We start from the raw sequence: 26,655 nt of genomic DNA, 5'->3' as shown, positions 1-26,655 counted from the left end.
ACGTCACCAGTCTCCTCCTTTCTGCGGTTTTCACCTGGGCTGGGTTGTTGCGCATTCTGCAAAAAGGGACTGCGGACAGCACCAGCTCTGTCTGCCTCCTGCCCCACCAGCTCCGTCTGCCTCCTGCCGGAAGACTCCAGGCCTGGTTGATCGATCCTCGGTGTGAGTCCCCTGTGCTTGGGAGGTAAGTAAGGGCCCGCGGCTCTTCCCTACTACTGTCTCCCCAGACGCCTAAGAGCGTGTACACACCCCGCACCCAACTCGTGCCCCCAGACCTCCATCCTGGGCCTTTTGGATTTCACCCATGGGTAGATCTGCCGCTAGATATGCCCAGGCCTCTCCCTGTCGTGAGGGATGGAGGTCCCCTGGGAACGCATTCGGTGATTCCTCCCGCTTCCACCTTCCGCGGCCCCCTCCCCACCACTACTTTGCCTGTCTTCCCCCCCCCCCCCCCCCTGGGCCCCCCCCCCTGGAAGCGATTCTCGCCCTTCCCCCCCCTTGGGGCTCCCCCCCCCCCCCCCCAACCCCCCCCCCCCCCAGCTCCTCCTCAGACAGCGGCCCAGAAGGTGGGACTGCTGGGTGGTGCGGGGGAAAGCAAATTCAGTCTACGAAATACGTCTTATTTTTCTGTCTTTTCATCATTCATTCATTCATTCATTCATTCATCCATTCATTGATTTATTTATTATTTTTCTGTGCTGAAACGCCCGATCAAATAAACATTTCCATGTACGTCATAAAATAGAAAAATGGGATTGTGCGTGCACTTGTTGATCTCTGTTGTGTAAAGCTTACTTATTTGTTTGTTGTTTTTAATATTTAATAAGTTCAATCTGTATTTTTCAAAGTTTCCAATGTTTTTTTTTTCGGCCTTCATTTTGTTCTGTTCCGTTTTTCTTCTTCTTTGTTTTAAAAGATGCTTTAGTGACTGTCTTGTTTTTTTTCTCCCTTTTCTCCATTTCTATTTTCTCTACCTTCCACACCCCACCTCATTAAAAAAAAAAGGTAAAAAGAAAAAAAAAATAGCCTTTGCAACAAATACGTTATAGTCAAGCAAAACAAATCTTCATTTTGACTGTGTCTGAAAATGTGTCTTCTTCTACATCTAGATTACCTCACCTGTCAGAGGGTCCGGTGATTCACCATCAGTCTTCTAGGATCCTCATTGGTCCTTGCATTGATCAGAGTTCTGAAGCCTTTCCCAAAGGAAAACCCCACCTCTTTTAGGCTCACTGAACTGGATAACAGAGCTAATAGAGCTTTGTGAGGCCAGCAGGTATGGACACCTCCCCACCTTAAATACTTAAAAATGCACAAAAGGATGGTTCATATATAGGACATTTAACCAATTTAATTGGGCTGGGAAGAGTAATTATCTTATTTTAAAATTGTTTACATTTATTTTTACAAGCATTTATTATCTCTTCCTCCCAGTGGCACCCCCCCCCCGTCCCCACAACCACAATGACAACACAACCCTCACAAAAACATGCATATTCTAGCAAAACCAGTTCCCATCTTGACTATGTCCAAATTGGCAGTTGTCTTTCTGGATTTTCAGCCCATTACCTCCGTGGCAGGAGGTGATTCACCTAAAGTCCTCTGGACTGCATTAATTAGGGCTCTAAAAGCCTTTAAATATTTTTTTTTCCTCTGTAATGTTGTCATTGTGTAAGTTGTTCCAGTCCTGCTCACTTCAGTCTGTATCAGATCTTAAGAGTTCCTCCCAAATAAGATATACAGATAATGGTGTATAGAAATTCATCTTTCAGTACAAAAAAGTAATGGGGGGCTGAGGGGATATAAAAGGGGGCAGATTGGGGGAAGGGGTATTCAGTATAATTGCCATCTTGGGGTGGGGGATAAGGGAGAGACAGGGAGAAAATTTGTAACTCAAAATCTTGTGGAAATTAATGTTAAAAACTAAAAAATAAATAAATTAAAAAATAACTTTAAGAAAATAAATTTTAAAAGTAGATCTTCCCAGTTTCCCCTGACACTTGGCCACAGTGGATGACACCTCAGACTCGCTTTTTTAAAATGCCACACAATGTGAATGATGTTGTCACATGGACAGGGCTGTATTTTAATGGGACAAAATGTGTATATTTATAATTATATATATAATTATTTAATGAGACAAAATGTGTATAATTATTGATAGAAAAACAAACAAACAAACAAAAGTACTCAGTTCCAGTATTAAAAATCTCAAGATTTTTATAACGACAGATGAGGACACTTACCTCAACCTCAGAATCACTAGGGGGCTCCACACCATACATTCATCCCATGATGCTATACTCATTATAGCATCAAATTTGTACTTAGTGGACAGGTGGCACCCTGATAGAAATTAGATGAAGCAAATGCCTCTATTGTACCCTGTGTCTCTTTTTATCTAAAAATCGTATAGTCCCTAAGAATACCCTCAACCTCTTGAATAGAACAGCTGAAAAGAAAGTTGTATCTTCTTCAAAGAGCCAGCCTGCCTGATGGATTATTGGTAACATACAGAAGATGTGAATATTTGTTTGGGTTCATTTTATATTATGCTACACTACTTAAGTAGTTCATTGTTCTGATTAATTTTTAATTGGTTTCTTAAATAAACCATCATATCATCCACATAAAGGGATAATTTGGCTTTCTCTTTGCCAATGTTTATTTCTTCAGAATGTTTTTACTGTCTTATTTCTCTGCCTTGAATTTGCAGCAACATATCGAATACCTATGGTAATAATGGACATCCTTGTTTCACCTCTTATTATATTGGAAGTGGTCCTAGCTAATTGTCATTAAAGATATTGCTTGCTCTTAGTTTTAGATATACTTCTTATCATTTTAAGGAAATCTCCAATTATTTCTTTGCTTTTCAGGTTGTTTTTTTTTCAACAGGAATTGGTATTGTATTTTATCAAAACATTTTTTTTCTGCATCTGCTGAAATAATCATGTGATCTTGTGAGTTTTGTTATTAATCTGGTCAATTATGTATATAGCTTGCCTCATATTGAGATAGACCTCCATTCCTGGCATAAATGCAGGCTGATCAAAGCATATATTACTGTAGCCCCCTTGCTAATATTTTATTTAAAGTTTTCTTATCAATAATCATTATTAAATTGAACTATAGTTTCTTTCTCTTTTTGACTCCCTGTATTTTGTTACCAAGACCCTATTTGTATCAGAGAAGGGATTTTGTGGGGGGTGGCTAGGTGGCACAGTAAATAGAGCACCGGCCCTGGAGTCAGGAGGACCTGAGTTCAAATCTGGTCTCAGATACTTAACACAAAAACTAGCCATGTGACCTTGAGCAAGTCACTTAACCCCAATTTCCCTAACCTTCCACACTCCAAAAAGCAAAAAAAATTGAAAAAGGGGTTTTGTAGGAATTTATCTTTATCTCTTTTTTTCAAACAGTTTATGTAGTAATGAAATTAATTAATTAAATGTTTGGGAGAATTCAGAATTTTTTTGCCAAACAAACATTTTTAACATTAACATGTAACATCATTTTAACAATTTTAAGAAACATCTTTTATTTTTAGTCCCAAATACTCTCCCTCCCTCCTCTTTGAGAAGAGAAGTGATATGATATGCATCATACATAACATTTTTTCGTATTATCCATGTTGCAAAATAAAAAGCAATAACAATAAAGAAAATAAAACATATGCTTCAATCTTCACTCAGAGTTGATCAGCTCTCTCTCTTTAGAAGTGATCAAGAGTGATTTCAAGCATGTTTTTTCATATACCTATTGATAGCTTCAATTTCTTCTGAATGCTACATGTTTATGTCAGTTGGGGACTGGTTTGTATTTTTATCAGTTTGCCTCAGTTTCCTTATCTACAGGTCTGACAGGTAAAGTTTTCCATGCTCCCCTAATTTTTTCTAAATCCTTTACCCATTTTGATCTTATTTTGGTATGAGTTGTTGGTTTCTGCCTAATTTCTGCCAAATTGTTTTTTTTTTTTTAGTTTTCCCAGAAATTTTTGTCAGATATTGAATTTTTGCCCCTAAAGTTTAGATTTTTGGGTTTGTCAAACACTAGATTACTATGGTTATTAACTACTGTGTATTGTGTACCTAATTTATTCTTCTAATCAACTACTCTATTTCTTAGATAGTACCAGATTGTTTTGATGCTTACTGCTGTATAACACAGTTTGAAATTTGGCACTGCTAGGCAGCCTTTATTCACTTTTTTTCCCTTTGTTTTCCTTGATATTCTTGACCTCTTATTCTTCAGATGAATATCATTATTATTTTTTTGACCCCTACAAAATAATACTTTGGTAGTTTGGTATGTCCCTGAATAAGTAAATTATTTTAGGCATAACTGACATTTTCATTGTATTGGCTCAGGATACTCTTGAGCAATTAATATTTAACCAATTAATTGTTTTTATGTGAAATGTTTTATAATTGTGTTCATATAGTTCCTAGGTTTCTCTTGCAGATAGACTCCTAAATATTTTATATTGAATTGTTATTTTAAATTATAGTTTTTTTCTATTTCTTACTGCTAATTTTGGGCGGTAAAATATACAAATGTTGATGATTTGTGGGTTTTTATTTTATATTCTAAAACCTTGCTAAAGTTGTTCATTGTTTCAAGTAGTTTTTTAGTTGACTTTCTAGGGTCCTACCCTAGATATTATATCTTCTACAAAGAGTTAGTTTTGTTTTCTCATTGCCTACTCACATTCAATTTCTTTTTCTTATCATATCACTATAATTAGCATTTCCAGTACAATACTGAATGATACTGGTGATAATGTATATCTTTGCTTCACCTCTGAGCATTTTGGGAGAGGTTCTACTTTTTCCCCATTAGAGATAATGCTCACTCTAAGTTTTAAAGAAATAATTCATTTTATGCAAGTAAATGAGCAAAGTAATTTATAACCATATGAAAAAAAATGCTCCAAATCACTACTAAGAGAAATGCAAATCAAAACAACTCTAAGGTTCCACTTCATATCCTGAAAATTGACAAAATGAGAAAAGATGGGAATAATCAGTTTTGGAGGGGTTATGGGAAGTTAGACACACTGATGAACTGGTGATGGATTTATTTCTACATTTCTATACTTTCTAGTGCTTTTAATTAAAATCGGTGTTGTATTTTGTCAAAAGCACTTATTTCTATAATTTCTAGTGTTTTTAATAAGAATAGGTATTGCAAGGGGTGGCTAGAATAGAGCTAGAATAGACCCTGGAGTCAGGAGAACCTGAGTTCAAATCCAGTCTCAGGTGCTTAACACAAAAACTAGCCGTGTGACCTTGGGCAAGTCACTTAACTGCAATTGCCCTCCCCAAAAAGAGCAAAAAAAATAAAAATGGGTATTGTATTTTGTCAAAAGGTTTTTATTGTACCTGTTGATATAATCATATGATTTTTGTTGTTTTTGTTATTAATATGACCAAATGTGCTTATAGTTTTCCCAATATTGAATCAGCCTTACCTTCCTGGCATAAATAGCACCTGGTCTTATTGTATGGTCTTTGTGATATATTGCTGTTATATCCTTGCAAATATGTTGTTTAAAATTTTTCATTAATATTAATTAGGGAAATAAGTCTATAGTTTTCTTTCTTTGCTTTTGTTCTCCCTGATTTAAGTATCAAAACCATATTTGAGTCATAGAAGGAGTCTGGTAGGACTCCTTTATCTAATTTATTAAATAGATAAATGTTTGATAGAATTCATTGCAAATTCATCTGGTCCTGGAAATTTTTCTTCGGGAACTAATTTGTTGTTAACTCAATTTCTTTTTCTCAGATACAAGATATAGATTCAAGGATTCTCTTGACTCTTTGGTAAATCTGGGCACTTTCATATTTTTTTAAAACTTTCATCCATTTAGCTTATATTGTCAGTTTTCCTGGCATACAATTGGGCAAAATATCTCCCTATAATTATTCTAATTTCATCTTCATTGGTGGTACATTCCCCTTTTTCATGTTTGATTTGGGTAATCTGATTTTCTTTTAATTTTAATAGAATTAACCAATGATTTGTTTGTTTTATAGGGTTTTTTTTTTCATAAAACCAGCTTCCAGTTTTATTTATTAAGTCAGTGTTTTGTTTAAATTTCACTATTATTAATCTCTTCTTTGATTGTTTAGGACTTTTATTTTGGTGTTTAATTGGAAATTGTTCATTTGTTTTGGTTTTAAGTTGTTTGCCCAGTTCATTAATCTGCTCTTTATCTTGTTTATTAATGTAAGTGTTTAGAGGTATAAAATTTCCCCTATGCACTGCTTTGTTTGCATCTCACACATTTTGGTGTGTTGTCTCATTTTTTTCATTGTCTTCTCCCCCTTCCCCAATCCACCCCCAATTTGTAAAGTATTTACTGGACTAGAGATCTGCAAACCTTTACCTTTTACAGCATTTTCATGCCAACCTCTTATATCTTTCTTCAACAAAGGTGATAACAATGCAAAATAAAGAAAAAAAAGAACAAAAAGCACAACCAACCAATAGATTGAAAAAATTTGAAAATATTGTAGTATACAACACCTCTAGACATCCCACTTCTACTAAGGGGTGGGTTATGAGCATGTTCTAATACCTCTTCATTCAACATATTTTTTCTTAATAATTTTGCAACATATACATATACACACACATACATATACAAATTAAATATACAGAGAGATAATACAATAAAAACATCAGAAGAGAACAGATCATTATACCTCTCACAGTTATGGACAAGGGATGTATTTTTAACCAAACAAGAAAGAGAGACAATTACAAAAGATAAAATAAATACTTTAGATTATATAAAATGGAAAATTTTCTGCATATAAAAATGAATATACCTTGGGTAAGCAAGAAAGTGGTTGAATAAGAAAAAATCATTGTATAAAATTTTATCAAATTTAATTTTTTTTGCATGTGTGGTTGTTGTTTTTTTTTTTAAAGCAATTGGGGTTAAGTAACTTGTTCAAGGTTACACGGCCAGGTGTTTCTGGGTGGGTGCTAAGTGTCTGAGCCCGGGATTCGATCTCCAGGTCTTCTCAACACTGGAGCCGGTGCTCTTACTTGCTGTGCTACCTGGCCGCCCCATTTTTTTTTTAAAGCAATCAGGGTTAAGTAACTTGCTCAAGGTTACACAGCCAGTTATTTCTGGGTGTGGTGCTGAGTGTCTGAGCCCGGGATTCGATCTCCAGGTCGTCCCAACACTGGAGCCGGTGCTCTTACTCGCTGTGCTACCTGGCCACCCCGTGTGGTTATTTTTTTCCATTTACCTTATTGAAATCTTTGTGTATATTACTTTCTTGGCTGTCTTTCCTTACCTGAATCTGCATCAGTTCATATAGATCTTTCCATAGTTCTCTTCATTCATGTTCATCCTTTCTTATAGCACAGTAGTATTCCATTACATTAATACACCAGAATTTGTTTAGCCATCCCCCAATTGGTGGTAATCTACTTTGTTTTTAATTTTTTGATAACTCTACAAGTGATACTAAAAAATTGTTTTTTCTGTGTGGACTTTTCTTCTTGTCAGTGACCTCCTTGAGGAATAAACCCAGTAATAGACTTTCTGGGTAAAAGAATATGGACATTTTAGTCATTTTCTTTGCATATTTCCAAATTTCTTTACAAAATGGTTGCACCAGTTCACAACTCCATCACCAGTTCATCATTGTGTCTAACTTCCCACAACTCTCCAACACTGATAATTCCTGTCTTTTCTCATTTTGCCAATTTTTAAGGTATGAGGTGGAACCTCAGAGTTGTTTTGATTTGCATTTCCCTTAGTAGTGATTTGGAGCATTTTTTCATATGGTTATAAATTACTTTGCATTTCCTCTTTATAGAATTTTTTTGCTCATATTCTTTTACTACTTATCTAAAGGTGAATCTCTTGTTCTCTTATGTATCTGTTAATTGATTATCTTAGATACACCTTGTAAGAGCAATTTGATATGAAGATTTTTTTTTCATTCAACTACTTCCTTGCTTATCCAAGGTGCCTTTATTTTATCTATGCAGAAGCATTTCCATTTTATGTAATCTGAGGTATTTATTTTATCTTTTGTAATTGTCTCTATCCCTTGTTGGTTAAGAGTACAGCTCCTACCCATAAATGTGAGAGGTACATGATCTGCTTGTTTTCTAATACTTTTATTGTATGAGCTTTAATAGTAATAAAATCTATCTATTTAAAGTGAATTCAGGAGTAAGGTGCAAACTTAGCCTAATATCTACAAGATTGCTTTCCAGTTTCCCAGCAATTTTTTTTTATAAAATTGGGAGTTCTTGGGGCAGCTAGGTGGTGCAGTGAATAGAGAACCAGCCTTGGATTCAGGAGGACCTGAATTCAAATCTGGCCTCAGACACTTACTTACTAGATGTGTGACCTTGGGCAAGTCACTGAACCCCAATTGCCCTGCCTTCCCCCCTCCAAAAAAGAAAAACAAAAAATAACAAATTGGGAGTTCTTTCCTAAGAGTAACATGTATTTTCCATGTTGTTGCATACTGGATTATTAAATTCCATTGTTGTTGATTTTCCCTTGTCTAGTTTTTTTCCCCCATCATTCTACCTCTATCTACCTATATCCAGTCCAAGATATTTCTGATGACTGCTGATTTATAATATATTTTGAAGTCTTGAGGTGTTCATTCTTTAGTCCAGCCTCATTTAATCATTACATTTTATATTTTTGATTTTTTGGATCTTTGATTTTTCCAGATGAATTTTGCTATTATTTTATAAAATTCTATTAAGTATCCCTCAGATCCCTGGCATGATATGAAAAGGCTAAATAACTTTGGTAGTTCTGTCATTTTTATCACATTGACACAGCCTAGCTAAGAGCACTGGTGTTTAAGTTGTTCTTTATTTCTTGAAGGTACATTTTGTAAATGAATCACGAGTTAGTTGGAATGAAATTTTCCTATCATTGCCTTTTTATTTTCTCATTGTTACATAGAAATGCAGTTAATTTTTGAGGGTTTATTTTGTGGTTTGTTGTCTTAGATTGAAATGAACCTATGTAGAGTCAATCCTTGAAATAATAAAGAGTTTATTGAAAAGAGGAAAATAGGAGCACCCAGAGTATGTGCATGTAGGTAGCCTTTGAGAGACTATCAGAGAAACACACAAAAGCAGTCTTTTCTATACAGATAACAGAATAGGAAGTTCTCTAGGTATCTAGAAATAACTCACATGTAGTACATCTATTTCTCAGAACTTATTTCAATACAACTATCTTTCAGAATTTTCATCCAGGTATTTTTTCACTGGCTTGTTTATCATGACCTACCCACCTTGATAATGTTTGCATAACATTGGCAGAACAATCTTTTTAAGTCTGGTTCCATTATTTGCACCTGGTCTTGGTAGGAGGTAAGGAATTATACAGGACTACTCCCTAAAATTAAGCTTTGTTACTATTTAACCTCCCTGGGACATTTCTGTGTTTGAATTTAACTCTCACCTTTATAGTCCCTCTTTTGATACTATTTTATAGTATCACCCACTTAGATATTTCAGATCTTTTAAAGAACCATACTGTAGACTTATGAGTATACAGTTTTGGGGTCTTTATATAAGTTTCATATAACTATTATAACAAACAAATCTAATAATATTATAATAAGATGAATCAGAAACTTTAGATAAATATTTCCTTTCAGGAAATATATCTTTAAAATAAACTTTTCACTAACTCCCCACTGTGTTTTAGATGCTAGATAATATTAAGGCTTTGGGCAATCACTTGTGTGCAACATTCTGTTAATGTTCATTTAGGGTAGGGACTCTTGAACCCTGATTAGATTCATAAATTGAGCATTATACCTGTGGCAAGACTGTTCAGCCAAGCTGTGTGGCCCCTCAGGAGCATTTCCTGAAATGATTAAAACGTTAGCCAGGACATTCTTGAAGACCGTATCTACAAATATCTTTTGTAGATTGCATATTGGGCCAGTAAACAATCTTTTTAACTTCTTCAATGAGAAGAATCGATGAAGAGAAATAAAATCCAGAGTCTGTTACTGAAACCTCAAGCCTCAAGCTAGACCTCATATTTATTATCTTTGTGTGTGTATGTCTCACAGGTTTTCCCAGGTCATATTTAAGAAATATATATATATGTATATATATATATACACATATATAGAGAGATATACACATGCACATACATATACATTTACAGAGAAAGAGAGAGAATGAAAGAGAGAATAAACATACTAGAATAAACATAAAATAATGTGCCAGAGAAAACTCCTTTGAGGGGAAGCTCTTTGATGCATGGGATAAGGGAGAACTCCCAACTGAGGCAGGAATAAAAAAAGAAACAATTTGGTTTTGTAACATCTGATTTAAAACAGGGGAAAATTTAGCTGGTGAATTACTCTGGCCTCAGTTCAAAACTTTGGATTATCATAAGATGAAAAATTTTAAAATAGTGTTAGCAGATTAAAACCAAAACAGACTATTGGTATTTATAGAATGAATTAACTGATCCATTAAATGAATTTAAATCATGTGATGTCATGTCTTCCCTCAAGAATCTTAGTCATAATTTAAAAGGGTGATGTAGGTTTTCAAAAAGAATAATATTTTATTTCTTCTCAATTATATGTAAAACCCATTTTAACCTTCATACTTTTACAGTTTTGAGTTCCAAATTCTCTTCCACCTTCCTTGCCCTGCCACATCATTGAACATTTTCATATGAATCATGTTGTGAAAGAAAACACAGACAAAAAAAAAACCAAGAAAAGTAATGTGGTTAATAAAATACTATGCTTTGATCTGCATTCAGATTCCATCAGTTCTTTCTTTGGGGGTAAATAGCATTTTTCATTATGGGTTCTTCTGAATTGTCTTGGATTTTTCTATTGCTGGGAATAGCTAAGTCATTCACATTGATTGCTGCACAATATTGGTCTTACTGTGTACATTTTTTTTAAGTTCTGCTTACTCCACTTTGCATCAGATCATGTAAGTCTTTCCAGTTTTTTTCTGATAGCATCCTGCTCATCACTTATAGCACAATAGCATTACACCACAATCATATATCACAATTTGTTCAGCCATTTCCAAATTGATGGGCATCTCCTCAATTTCTTGTTTTTTCCCACAACAAAAAGAGCTGCTGTAAATATTGTTGTACATGTAGGTCCTTTTATTGTTTGCTTTTTGACCTCTTTAGTATATACACCTACTAGTAGTTTAGCCCTTTGGATGTATTTCCAGATTGCTCTCCAGAATGTTTGGATCATTCCCATTTCTAACAACAAAGTATTCAAGTGTCCCAATTTTCCCACATCCTTTCTAGCACTGGCATTTTCCTTTTATATCATGTTAGCTAATCTGATTTATTTTAATTTGCATTTCTTTAGTAAGTAGTGATTTAAAGTATATTTTCATATGACTAGATATAGCTTTGATTTCTTCATCTAAAATATCCTTTGACCATTTATCAGAAACTCATATTATTATTAATTTGACTCAGTTCTTTCTGTTTTTGAAAGATGAAAAATTTCATGTAAAAATATCCCCTCCCCAGTTTTCTGCTTTCTTTCTAATCTTGGCAGCTTTGGTTTTGTTTGTGCCAAAACTATTTAATTTAATGTAATTAAAATTATCCATTTTATACCCTGTAATGCTTTCTATCTCTTACTTAGTGATAAATTCTTCTAGCTATAGATTTGAGAGGTAAGCTATTCCATGCTCCCCTTATTTATTTATGGTGTCACCCTTTATATCTAAATGCCCTGATAGATGGTCAATTTTTATAGGTGTCATATTTTTTATAAGCAATTGGTTTAAGTAACTTGCTCAAGGTTACATGGCCAGTTATTTCTGGGTGTGGTGCTAATTATCAGAGCCCGGATTCGATCCCAGGTCATCCCGACTCTGGGGCCGGTGCTCTTACTCGCTGTGCTACCTGGCCGCCCCCAGGTGTCATATTTCTGAGAAAAAAAGGTTATTCCTTCTTTTCCATTCAGTTTTTTTCCAGTTAGTTTCCAAAAAAATAACTTTTCTAAAATTCTATTCACTTTCTTAACTTCTTTCTTGTTTATTTTTTTCATTAGATTTATCTAGTTCTGAGAAGGGAAAGTGGAGATCCCTCACTAATATGATTTTATTGTTTCTTTCCTCCTGTAACATTTAATTTTTCCTTTGAAAAACCTAAATGCTATACTATTTAGCACCTATAAGTTTAATATTGATATTACGTCATTGTATATGCTATCTTTTAGTAAGATGTAGTTTCCTTGATTATCTTTTATTACACCTTTTCCTTTGCTTTTTCCAAGATCATTATTGCTACCCTGTTTTTGTTTGTTTGTTTTTTTAATTTCAGCTGAAACATGATAGGTTCTTCTCCACCTCCTTACATTTCTTCTGTGTGTCTCTCTCTGCTTCACATGTTTCTTTTGAACAACATATTATAGGATTCTGGTTTTTAGTCTACTTTGCTCTCTGCTTCTGTTTTATGGGTGAGGTCATCCCATTCACATTCCAGGTTATGAGTGCTAATTGTTTATTTCCTTCTGTACTATTTTCTCCTCTTTGTTCTTCTGTCTCTCTCTCCTTTTACCTTATCCCCCTTCAAAAGTATTTTGGTTCTGACTACCTCCTCCCCAATCTGCCCTCCTTTTCATTATACCCGCCTTCTCTTACCTCTGTCCTCTCCTACTTCTCAGATTTCTATACCACCTGAATATGTAGATTATTCCCTCTTTGAGCCAATTCTGATGAGAACAAGGTTCAAGCATTGCCCCCCACCTCCACATTCCCCTTAATTATAAAAGCTTTCATACATCTTATATATCAGATAATTTGCCCCCATTCCACCTCTACCTTCTTCCTTCTCCCAGTGCATCTCTCTTTCTTACTCCTTAATTTTTTTTAATATTATGCCATCATAGGCAGTTCACACTTTCCCTGTCTATATTTTTTTTCTAACTGACCTAATAACGATAATGTTCTTAGGAGTTACAAGTATCATCTTCCCTTGTAGGAATGTAAATGTTTTAACCTTATTGAATTGCGTATGATTTCCCTGTCCTGTTTTACTTTTTATACTTCTTTTGAGTCTTCTGTTTTAAAATCAAATTTTCTATTTGGTTCTGATCTTTTCATCAGGAATGCTTGAAAAATCCTTTATTTCATTAAATGCCCATTTTTCCACATGAAGGATAGTTTTGCCAGGTAGGTGATTCTTGGTTTTCATATTAGCTCTTTTGCACTATATAATATCACATACCAAGCCCTACTATCCTATAATGTAGAAACTGCTAAATCTTGTGTTATCCTAACTATAGCTCCACGATGTTTGAATTTTTTCTTTCTGTCTGCTTTCAGTATTTTCTCCTTGATCTGGGAACCCATTAATTTGGCTACAAAATTCCTGGGAGTTTTCATTTTGGCATCTCTTTCAGGAGGTGAACAGTGGATTCTTTTTATTTCTTTTACCCTCTGATTCTAGGTTATCATGGCTTTCAGGTAGTCCAGAAATTTTTTAATTATCTCTCCTCTATTTTCCAAGTAAATTGTTTTTTTTTCCAAAGAAAAATTTATCATTGTCTTCTATTTTTCGTTCTCTTTGATCTGTTTTATTGTTCTTTGATGTCTCATGGAATCATTAGCTTTCATTGTCCAATTTTGATTTTTAAGTAATTATTTTTTTCAGTGAGCTGCTGTACCTCCTTTTCCATTTGATTAATATTAGTTTTTAAGGTGTTTTCTTCTGTCAATGTGTTTTTCAGTTTCTGAAATTGTGCTTTTTAGAGTGCTTCACTTCAGTGGATTTTTGTGTCTCTTCTATCCTGTAACCTAGTGATGTAGTTCCTATTAGGCAACACCAGTCTTTTAGTCCCTTGGATTTATCCACTTAGAAAAGTAGCAATCTTAGATTTGGTGAGGACTCCATGGTAGTGATAGATAACTTTTCAAGACATATTTAACAGTTCCAAACTACTTGGGAAGATGTAACTAATTTAACAGTGACTCTGCTCTCCACAGGAGAGAGACAAATTGTCCTAGAAGAAACAAATAGGTTACCTCATCTTGGTGTAGAGTATGCTCTATGCCTAGTTTCTGCCAAGTTACTTGTTTGCCAGTTTTCCCAGAAGTTTTGATCAGATGTTAATTTCTTGCCCCAACAGCTAGGGTTTGTGGGTTGCTCAAATACTACTAGACCATTGTACATATTTGCTTCTGTGTATTGTATATAATTTGTGTACCTCATCTTTTCCATTGATCAAGCCCTTATAATTGAATCTGGTACCAAATTATTCTAATCAATATAGCTTTGTAATATAATTTGAGGTCTGTTACTGCTGGCCTCCATCAGTCACATGTTTTTCCTTGATTCCCTTGATCTTCAGTTTTTATTCCTCCATATGAAGTTGGCTGTGATTTTGTCTAGCTCTGTAAGGAAATCCTTTGGTAGTTTGGTGGACAAAAATAAATAATTTAATTTAGGTAGTGTTGTCATTATTATGCAGTGGCCTACCCAAGAACAATTTAATATTACTCCGGTTGCTTATATCTGTATTTCTGTGAAAAGGATTATGTGATTGTATTCCTATAGTTTCTGTGTATCTCTTGCCAGGTAGATTCCCATGTCTTTCACATGGGCTAGGGTTATTCTGAGTAACTTTTCTCTTTCTTTCTCTTCTTGCTGTGTTTTGTTGGTAATGTAGAGAAATGTTGATGATTTCTGTGGGTTTATTTCATATCATGAAACTTTGCTGAAGTTGTTAATTGTTTCCACTACTTTAGTAGTTGATTCTCTGTAAGTAAATAGTTATAGACTGTTTTATTGTGTTTTGTTTCCTCAGTGCCTGATGCTTAAACCCTTCTACTTCTTTGTCTTGCTTCATTGCTATAGCTAGCATTTCTAATACACTATTGAGCAAAAATGGTGATAAAGGACATCCTTGCTTCATCCTTGATCTTATTGGGAAGGCTTCTTCCAGTTTATCTTCATTACAGAAAATGCTTACTCTAGCAGCTTTTTATACAGACAGCAATGAGATATTACTTGTCAGTTTAAAAGAAGTTCCATTTCCTCCTATGCTTTCTACTGTTTCTAATAGGAACAAATGACATCCAAAGCTTTCTCTTAATTTATTGAAAATAATCATGTAATTGTGGATATCATCAATTCTGATTATACTTTTCCTAATTTTGAACCCACCTTGACATGACTCCCACCTAGTATCCATCCCACATGTCAATTCCTGGGTTAAATATCACCTGGTCTTACTGGATGATTTTATGTGATACATTGTTGTACTCTTCTTGCTAATGTTTAATTTACAATATTTTCCATCAGTATTCATTGGATCAATTGGTCTATAATTTTCCTTCTTTTCTAGAGTTTTCTTTTACTAATTTTCAATTTCCCACTCTTACTGTACCACCTCTTTCTCTGCTTGGTTTCCATATTAGGAATATCATTCTTCTTTGCAGATATCCTCATCTCCAGAAATCTTATCATCATGGAGAATTGGTCTTCAGCAGTTCCCAAGTACCCTAAGTTGCTCCTTTCTTTCTTGGGTGCTAATCAGAACTAGAGGGCTGTAGGGTAAAGAAAAACAACTTTTGCCAAAGGGCTCAGAAGTCTGACCTGCTCATTTCCTATAACCTCTGCTGCTTGGCTTCCTCTCCAAGAATCTCCATCGTTTTTCTTCTTTGTTATATTAGCCATCATAAATCTCATGATCTTGAGTTTTGATTTAGCTTTCATACTCAATTTCCCCCCACTCCAACCTTCTGACTCTGTTACTTCTCTTTTTTGATTGATGGCCTCCATGGTAGGTTGGAAACTGTCTTGCTTCTTACCCATGCAAGAGGGTCTTATTTAAGAAAGCAGTATGAAGGGGCAGCTAGGTGGTGCAGTGAGTAGAGCACTGGTCCTGGAGTCAGGAGAACCTGATTTGAAATCCAGCCTCAGACACTTAACACTTACTAGCTGTGTGACTTTGGGCAAATCACTTAACCCCAATTGCCCTGCCTTCCTCCTCCAAAAAGCAAAATGTAAAAAGCAGCATGAAAATGAGTTATGCTCCCTTTGTGAATTACATTCAATTGGTATAGATCAATCTATTAAAGTTTTGCAATAGCTAAAAACCATTTAATGACTTTTTGGTGCCTCTATCATTTAAGGAATACCTGGATTGTAACAAATCAAGAAAAAATTATAGTGTAATAGGTAAATTAGTGAAAAAGGTAACTTGCACTTAAATTAACTGTACAGCTGGAAAGTAATGTTTCATTAAGTCATTGGGTTTGTGTAACAACAATATGTGCTAAAATTATAAAAGGAAACATTCGATGGAGCAAATACAGTTTGGGATATAGGATTTGAATAAAGTTGTGTCATCTGAATAAATTATTTGGAAGATGTGGAAAAAAGAATAAAGTCTGGAGGGAAAATATGGAAGGTTGACAAGAAATTTTAGGAAAAATCCTGTCCTTGCACAGTTGTTCTTGGTGCCCTTGTGCCAGCTTTAGATTTAAGATTTAAGCATGTTGAAAAGATTTTGAGTATGTTCATGGAAAAGGATTGAAAAAGTTTTGGCTTTACTTAACTGAGAAGGTTGTGTGAAACTTCATATGGTTTTCTTTTTGGGAACTATAGTAATAAAAATCTTACTATTTGATATGAAAGTTTATATAGAAAGACTTGTATAGGGCTAGGAATAAATGGATAAGCAGTGGATTCTTTCTGAGATTGTAGAACCCATATTTGAATTAAATTAAAAAGTTCTTCTAAGTATGATAATTATGATAGATGAAAATCTAATATCATACTGACACTTTTACAATCTTTGGTCATTGATTGGCTGGAAGTAGAAGACTCTATAATATGAAATTCTTGGAATAACTAGCACTTGTGTAATATATAATATGACATAATTAAAATTATGGATTGAAATTCATTACCACTTAGAAAATGGATCTTCATGTGATCAAATGTATTCTGGTCTTAAATTAAGTGAAATTTTCTTTACTAATATGATATTTATGATACATCAGAATTTATTATACTATTTGGCATTCACACAAATTGGTTAACTGAAATTTTGTTAACTGAGTGATCTTTAGTAAGGGACCTGATGTTTGTTTACCTCAGTTTACTAATCTGTAAAGGGATAATAATAGAATCCACCTACTACAATTGTTGTGATCACATGTTTCTAAAGCACTTGACACAATTCCTGGCATAGGGTAAGCACTATTTGAATGTTAACCGTTATTATTATTTCTTTAGTCAGATGTAATTGCCTCATACATGATGACTTTATACAGGTTTTAGATATGATCAGCATAAAATGACAGTGGTGATGAAATGATTTTCTATGTAAGATAATTTGGAAATGCAGTCAACTGAATTGAAGTCAACTGGGTGGTAACAGGTTTGGTTGAAGTCTCAAATACATGTTATTGTTTATGGTATGGTTATATTGCTAAATTTTCTTATTTTGCTAAATTGGTAACCTATTGTATCAATTATGTCATTAGAACATATTTTCATAACTTGAATATTATTAGAATATGAACTGAACAACTAAAAGGTGGAAAAATTGTTTGAAAATGTTATCTTATTGTATTAGCCTTGCTAACCCTGTTTTATAATGTTTTGTAATTGCTAGTTAGGCAATTGGAAATTTCCATCTTTGTCTAGAGTCAAGATGAAGTTACAACTAAAACTACTTGGCTATCACTTATGAAAATTGTAAGATTGTTAACTAAATTATTTGGTATTGTTGTCATAATGTTAAAAAAACCTTTCAAGTATTTATATGGGTATTTTAAAAAGGAAAAATTAGTAATTTATTATTGTGTTAGAAAAGGTACAAAGAAAAGACCTTGTAGACCCTTATTTTGTAAAATTGCCATGTTCCTGGAAATGATCTGTGCAGGCAATGTCATCAGCCCTGGGAAAAGAGCTTGTTATGGGTTATGGAGTTACTAAACAATGAGATTTGCTAACTGAGAACTTACAAGTTTGCATATAACATAGAAGTGATTTCTAATATATTGATCCCTACTTCAGGATGATTCTTAGCTCAAGGAGAAGAAGAAAAGAAAAACAAGTAAAGAATGTTAAGGGACATCTCTCTTGTTGTGAGTCTTGATTAACTTTTATTGCATGTTGCAATTACATGAGCATAAAAATAATTGTATCTAGCCCTAAGCTGTGATTAGTGAAACTTGCCATTTGAGGCAAAAGTTTGTAGGACTGTAATTGCTATTGTTTTGAGTTTTGAATTCAGGTATAATCGTCTGATGGATCATTAAGTCAGTAAACCCCCATTCAAGAGAAATGCCACAAACCACTCAGAAGGAATGTGATCTTGAACTCTTACAGGTGGAGGTCTGTATCTGGTAAATAGCAAAGAGAAGGAGCTTGGCATAGCATAAGGTAGGATCCTTCTGGCTCAGTTTCCCCATTATATTACTTCCTTTTAAACAGGAATATTTTCCACATGGCTATTCCTGAGTCTGGCTATGAGGTTGAATTATTTATGCATGATTGGTTGTCAACTTTGACTCTTACCTGAAGTGAAACAGAGCTAAGGATGCTTTATTCTGTTGTATATGTATTGAGTCATTAAGGACCAGTTTTGATGCCCTTGGAATAATATCTATGCTTTTTCCTTTTATAGCAAATTCCTATAATCAGAGCAAGTGGTCAGTAGAAGGAAGCAGCAAAACACAAGTATGATTTTACTGTTTTCAGTCTAACTGTGTAGTCCAGGGGTTGGAACCTGTGGCCTCAAGGAAACATGTGGCCTTCTAGGTCCTTGGGTGTAGCCTTTTGACTGATTCCAAGTTTTACAGACTAAATCCTTTTATTTAGGGGATTTGTTCTATGAAGTATGGATTCAGTCAAAAAGGACCTAAGGACCTAGAAGGCCACATGTGGCCTCGAGGCCACAGGTTCCCCACCCCTGGTCAATGCATATCCCAAAGAGCTAAGTAGCAGTACTTGGACTTGCCATCTGCCTGCTAATACTTATATAGTCATATGTAAGATTAAGTCCCTGGAATAGCTCATTCTTTCTGAATGCTATGGGAATACTTAGACAAAGGTAAAAAAAAAGCTTGTGAAACAGATATGCAAACACAATGTTAAATCATTATCCCATAGACTATGGATGAATACATCTGAGCTACTATAATAAAATGCATTTATATAAGATATGAGCTATTCAGTCAAGAATTATAGTCTTTTCTATATCCTAAACAACTTAGTAAATACGTATTTGGCTTAATCATCTGTGCCTGTTTACATATGTACATACATACACATATGCATGTGTGTAAAGATATCTATAGATATAGATACATATCTGTATTAAAAAAGCGCCTTAAATATTTCCAAACAATGTGAGAATAATTGGGTGTTGATTCCACAGTTTATCAGTCCAAGCTGCTGTTATTCTATTGATAATTAAAACAAAATCATAAACATCTTTGGTTTATACTGTTTTGAACTTGATTACTTAAGTGTATCTACATGTCCCATCCCAAGTGTTTTGCTACAATTGTAGTTAACTTGGTAATTTTTATGCAATTTCAGTAGTGTATCATATGTCATCTTATAAAAAGGGTTCTATAAGGTTTGTTTTAATGTAAGGAGTAGATCCTTATCTGTCTCTGTTCCTCCTAAGGAGAGAATTGAATAATTTAGTTCAATTAAATTGGAATTAAATTAAATAGTATTTAATTTTGGAGTTCCAAAATAACTCACAGTTAAAATAAAAATTATAAAATAAAAAATTTAGTAAAAGTGTTGTGAAAACAATGAGATTAAATAAATATGTGTGTAATTTAGAAAGTTTTAAAAATTCTGCTTTCATTGGTATCTAAAATATTTTATTTATATTTTAATGGAACAATAACCCTTTAGCTTGTTGTTAACAATGTTTGTGTCAGGCAAGACTTCAGATAAAAATATAAACAGCATGGAGTATTCATAGCCAAAATTCTTGAAGTTTCAGGTGAACTATGGTCTCCTAATTTGATGTTCCTCTTATAGCTCTGTTATTTAATAGATAAGAATCACAAGTGTCCATCTGGTTTCCACAACATGTACTAGTTGCTAAGGAAGTAAATTTTGTGACTAGTATGGGAATCTTATATTGAGATCTGTTTTTTTTTTTTTATTTTTAGTTTTCAACATTCACTTCCATAAGATTTTGAGTCCCAAATTTTCTCCCCATCTTTCCCCCCCACACCCCAAGATGATGTGCAATTTGATATAGGCTCTACATATGCATACATATTAAACCTATTTTCACATTAGTCATGTTGCAAAGAAGAGTTAGGACCAATGAGAGAAACCATGAGAAAGAAGAAACAAAAAAAGAGAGAAAGAGATCAAATAATATGCTTTAATCTGAATTCAGACTCCATAGTTCTTTCTCTTGATGTGGACAGCACTTTACATCATGAGTCCTTTAGAGTTGTTTTAGATCCTTGCATTGCTAAGAAGAGATAAGTCTATCAAAGTTAGTCATTGCATAATATGTCTATTTCTATATACAATGTTCTCCTGGTTCTGTTCACTCAGCATCAGTTCATATAAGTTTTTCCAGGTTTTTCTGAAGTCTGCCTGCTCATCATTTCTTATAGCACAATAGTATTCCATTACACTCATATACCACAACTTTTTCAGCCATTCCCCAGTTGATGGGCATCCCTTCAATTTCCAATTCTTTGCCACCACAAAAAGAGCTGCTATAAATATTTTTGTATATGTGGATCTTTTTCCCATTCATATGATCACTGTGGGATAATTGAGATCTGTTTTGTAGCAGATTATAGCAGAAATATCTAAGGAGTTTTTACAAGTGACTTGGAATCAGAAAGGAAGGCCACTAAAGTGGTGCCCTGAGGACAAAGTATTTTCCAGACTGCCCCAAAAAGAAATGTGCCAGGGACAGGATGACTGCATGGGATGTCTGAGATGCAAGATGAAATGTATTGATTGAATGGATATTGGGAAGGGTTATTGCAAGGAGAATTAATGTTTGTTAATGTTTATGCCCATTATTGTGCTCATTTGGCTTTTATTTTCTGTATCTGTATACTAAGTTCTCTCAGGTTTTTTTCACATATGATTTTCCCCTCTGCATTAATCCCTGATTTTTAATGTTCTTACTATGTGCTTTTTTATGGTTTGGGATCCCTCTTTGTAACTGGAACTATCCTGTATCAGCTACAAGATGTAAAAGTGCTCAAGGTCTCTTGTTATATTTCTGTATATTGACCTTTCTCCTTGTGAAGTGTTTATTTCTTTTATCTCCATAGGCCTGAGTAGTATCCACAGGAATGTTTTACCAAATGCGCTTTCTGTGGTCATTAGCATACGTAGGGGTTGCTTTTCACCAAGAAGGGGTGGGGAGTGAATGTTAAGGGGTCTCCTGAACTTGTCTTTTTGAGTTTCCATATTTTGCTGAAACACTGGACCTGGAGTATTCAAGAGGCCCTGACCCTGTCAAGGACAAAGCCCTCACCCACCCAAAGATGACATAATTTGTTGTTTGTACCCCAAGTTTGACTTCCTGTGTGTTCCTGCAAGTCAAGACAGGTGCCAATTAGTCTGCACTAGACTGAGAAACTGTTTCTGTACTTATAGATGATCAGATAGACCATCATATATGTTCATGGTCTAGCAGCTCCCAAGGGAAAAGAATGCTGCTTTTGACATTTTTCTTATTCATGATTTCTCCTCCCCTTTGGGAGGAGATTATTCCTTTTCCCCTACCACATTACTTCTCCTTTTAGTTATAACTTAAATATCAAGGTTTTCCCTACACTGCTGGGATCCTTGGTATTGGGAATCCGCACATGTATCTGCCTCTCTCCTATAATAATTTCAGTTGCAATACATGGCTCATGGACTTGGGATACTGTTTTTGTTTAACACTGTATATAATATGCTGATTATTTTCTTTTCTTCTGGTTCTGTTGATATTTCACTTGTTCATTAACTATTTCATTTATTTGATTTTCTCCCCTCTTCTTTTTAATCTGATTAGCTAAAAGTTTATTAATTTCATTAGTCTTTTCAAAGAACCAGCCTTAATTTTAGATGTCATTTCCTTAGAGTATTTTTGTTTTTAATTTATGTTTCTCCTCTATTTTTAATATCTTGTGCTTATTTTAAATTTGCTAATTTTTTGGATTTTTATTTTTTCAATGAATATTCACTTCACTATTCCTGTTGTTTTCTACGTTGTTAATATGTTTGTAAGGATATATATATATATATATATGTATATATGTGTGTGTGCATGTGTGTATATATATGTATGTGTGTGTTTATAACTATATCTATATTTCCATCTTTAGGACTGCTTTATCTGCATCCTGGAAATTTTTGTATATTGTTTCTTCATTAGCATTACAATCATCTTCCTCCTCAATTTTCAAATAATTAATAGGTTTTTTTTTTAATTTATTCTTTGAAATACTCATTATTTAGGATTTCATTGCTAACTTGCCATTTAGTTCTCTGTGTTATGTTTGTGTTGTCTGAACCAATACTATTTTTATTAAGTTATGGTCTGGGCAGAAAGGTGGAGGTAGGGAGCTGACAGCACTTTTTTTTGTCTCCCCTCTTTGCTTCCCAGTTTCCCTATCCAGAGCCCAGCAAAGCAACATTGCAACCCCAGCTCTCTGACTCACAAGTCCCTTCTCTGCCCTGATGGCCACTGAAAGCGCTGCCGATAGCCCACCATACCGGATCCTAATCCGGGTGTCTGAACTCTGCCTTGGAATAGAGAAGAAGCTGCAAAAGTATTTCCAGAACACATCAAAGTCTGGGGGAGGCAAATGCAAGGTCAGAGTCGGTCCAACTGATTCCACCTTCTGGGTAGAGTTTAATCGAAAACAAGCCAAGGATGGCGTGTTAGCAAAGAAAAATCACTCTGTGGCAGTCAGTGATAAATTACGTGTGAACATCTTCCTAGAAACAAATGAAGAACCAGAAGAGAACAAGACCAATGTTCTGGAGATAAGCCAGTTTTCCTCTCAGACTCTGGCACTCCCAACACCATTTCTAGATGACAAGACCCCAGATGATGTACGTGCTCTTATCCCCTCTAATTTCTTCCTTCAAAAGATATTTCTCCATGTTGAGGCCCAGCTGACCTTCAAGCTTTCCAGAGACCAGAAAGAGATCATTTTTACCCTCTGCCCAGAGATCAAAATAGAGGGAGGTGAAGATGGACCTGAGAGGGTGATTGGTGACTTTGAAGATATTGAAAAAATTTACCGCTACTTAACTGACACCATGCTGGGAAATGACCAGAAAGAGGATTTTTCCTACTCAGCTTCAGCAAGTGAAGTTGAGGAAGTTATGCCAAATGACGGCAACAGTCTTGTTCTTTACTCAAACCCCAAGATGAGAGGAGATGAAGACTTGGACCTTTTGTCAGTTCCTGCACATTTGTATGAATATTTCAAATATTTCTTTGCTGAAACTCTGGACAGAATAGAAGTTGAGCACGAAGTACGTATCAAAAGTGCTTTGGTATATCCTACAGGCAATGTGAGTTTAGACTTCGAGACCAATAAGGAATGGGACAAAGAAGCAGCTCGAGAAGCTTTTACCAGAACCTTTCAGAGGGAAATACAGAATATGGGCCATAAGGAAGTTCGTCCCACAGAAAATAAGCTGGTGCTTGACATGCAGAAAACCCTGACCGACATGTTTCAAAACCTCCACATTAAAGCTGAAGAAAGAGACTTAGTCCTCTGGGGAAACCAAAAGGAAGTTTTAGAAGCACAAAAATTCATTGAAAAAAACTACTCCAAGAAACGACCTGCAGAAGCAGCAGGTTCTGAAAACGCAAACACTGGAATTGAGGTTGATACTGCTCACTGGCGTGTTCTGGGTCAAGAAATCAGGGAAATAGAGAAGACATACTACACCGTGATGGAGTTAGTGCACAAAACCAAAACTCAGAAGACCCTCATTGTCTTTAGACCAAAAGACAAAGACTTAGACCTCTCTGCACATGCTTATGAAGATTTCATTGACATCTTTCAGATGCTCTTACCTCAGGTTGTCACAGAGGTAGTGATCCTGAAACCAATAGATCAGAAGAGAAAGTCCTGGCTTGAGACGACCTTCTATGAAAACTTGGAAAAAAAGCACCCCCATGTAATCCTGGAGGGGAATATACAAGAAATGACCATAACTGGCTTACCCAAGTACGTTGAAAAAGCAATGAAATACATTAAGAAATACTTCAGCGTTGAAATTGTTGAGCATAAAGAAGGGTCTCTCTCCATTGGAGAGAATTAGAGAACCCAAATGCCTCCAGGACAAATATGGTAATGATTTCAAGATGGCTTTACCTCTCTCCAAAAGACTGTCTAACTGTGAAGACTTAGGAAAAGAGGAGAAGGAGGAAGAGGAGGAGTGTACCATCCATCTAGAAATCATCCACCACGAAGAAGTCCTCCCAAAGTGCAAGCATGGGTTCTCTGGCCCCAGAGAGGCCATGAAACAAAAACCATTGTGCCCGACTTCCTATCATATCATGAAAGAGAATCAGTCAGATGGAAGAATGACAACCTCTTATAGAACTTCTTTGTTTCCAGGTTATAATTCATGTGACACTATTGTGATTCATTACAACATGTGTGGAGGCATACAGATGGAAGATCATCCCAACCAAGGAAAACACTATGAAAGAACAAGACAGGTGGCAAACTTTTGACCAAAGACTGATTTTCACAGTAAGACAGTCTCAGACATCAGGAGTCAAGGATGTGATCACTTGGAAAGATATTCACCACAAAATTCTCTACTTTGGTGGACCAGAAAACTTTGGTTACCCTGATCCCAGCTATCTGCCGTGAGTCAAGTTTGAAATGAAGGCAAAAGGAACTGAGTAAGAGTGCTACCTGCAGAGCTGGGCTTGCAAAAGCTGTAACTGTGGAAAGGAATCAAAAGCAATCATTAAAATACATGTGTGTGTAGGCACCATTAAGCGAAAAATAAAAGAACTTGACAAGAACTTAGTTTGCTAGTTTAGGGTGAGTGGGATGAACTGCTATCTGTTAACCTGTCTAATTTCTTGGAGGTTTTTTTTTTTCATTCAAACTGAAAGCCTGGTAGGAATGTCAAAGTTGCTCTAGAGACAACCCAAAGCATATCCCTCAGTACTTTCCTATCTGTCTCCATTTTTCTGTCACCAGAGATGCTGAAGTTAAGGAACCTTCCATTATACCATTTGCACAAGATGAAGATTGACCCTCGGGTCCATTCACATTTTTTGTCATAAGCTACTCATGGCCTCAGAACTCAGCAAAACTTGCTCCCTTTTAACCAGGAACATTAAAAAGATTGGAAGACATCTTGAAGAAAATTCATATCCAAATACTTGCATGAGTCCTTCACTTCAGAAAAATAAAAACACCAACAACTATCCATCCTTGGGGCTTTGGCAAATTTGATGTAAATTGAGTAGTATGGAAAGATATTTTTATCATCAGTCAAGTCCAGTGACTTCCAGTCACTTTCAGGGACAAATAGAAAAGCCTCTGGTTGGCATTCAAAGCCCTTCATAACTCTGCCCCTCCCTTTACTACCCCACTCTGTACTCTGTGATCCAGTGATAATGACCACCTTGATGTTCTCTTTACAAGAAACTTCATCTCTATGGATTGTGATGTTCACCATGCCTGGACTTCTTTTCCTCTTCATTTCCACTGACCACCTTCCCTGACTTTTTTCAAATCCTACCTAAAATCCCACCTTCTATGTGAAACCTTTACCAAACCCCTTAATACTAGTGATTTTCCTGTGCAGTTTATCTCTAACTTGTCCTGTATATAGCTTGTTTGTACATAGTTGTTTGCATATTGTCTTCATTATACTATGAGATATTTGAGAGCAGAGACAGTCTTTTGCCTTCTTTTGTATCCCCAACACTTAGCACAGTGCCTAGAGTATAGAGGGCACTTAATTCTTGTTGACTAACTGTATGACTTTGGGCAGGTTCATTGACCTGGGAATCAGTTTCTACATTAACAGGAAACTAGCGTTGGCATGTGTGCTGCCCTGGTTCTCTGCATTCTTAGCTCACCTTTTGGGGTACAACTTGTGGTAATTGCTCTGTTTGTCCAGTGTTAGTGAGATCATATTCATATCCAAATATTTTCTGACTTTTAACCTTCACAAAATTGTCTGTTCAATTTACCATTGTTCTAGGTGCCCCCTCAGAAGCATACTTGAAGGGCATCAGATGAAATGCCCATTCATCTCTGAATGAGTGTACTTTTTGTATTTGCTACAGAAATTAAGCAGAAATATTCATTAGGAGCTGAAATACTGGATCCTGTGGCATTGCTTGGAGAATGAAAGAGAACCTGTGATACAGAAAGGTTCCTTTCCTAGTTACAAATAGATTATTGGTTGTAATGCCACACCCTATTGTCCCAGTGCAGAAGGTTAAGTGTTGTAGTTTAAATGATATCTATTTGGTTCTTTTCTAAATAATTGAATCATCTGATGTGGCTCTATGCTTGTGTTTGAAGAGACATGATTTAATGGCTGTGTGTTATGCTTCTAATAAAGTCATAATTGTTATCAGAAAAAAAAGTTATGGTCTATAAAGTATTTATTAA

At 35.3% G+C, this 26,655-nt stretch overlaps 1 pseudogene; it reads left to right on the top strand.

Annotated features, from left to right (window-relative positions):
- LOC138173615 (E3 ubiquitin-protein ligase DTX3L-like) lies at window positions 1–26,629 on the top strand (annotated as a pseudogene).
- Window positions 26,630–26,655: the final 26 nt, after the last annotated feature.

This window comes from Petaurus breviceps, unplaced genomic scaffold (assembly GCF_028583685.1).
Source record: "Petaurus breviceps papuanus isolate PSGF00001 unplaced genomic scaffold, PetGlider_PUasm1.0 611, whole genome shotgun sequence".
In the NCBI taxonomy this organism is placed as follows: Eukaryota; Metazoa; Chordata; class Mammalia; order Diprotodontia; family Petauridae; genus Petaurus; species Petaurus breviceps.
This window is presented reverse-complemented; position numbering and strand designations above follow the sequence as displayed.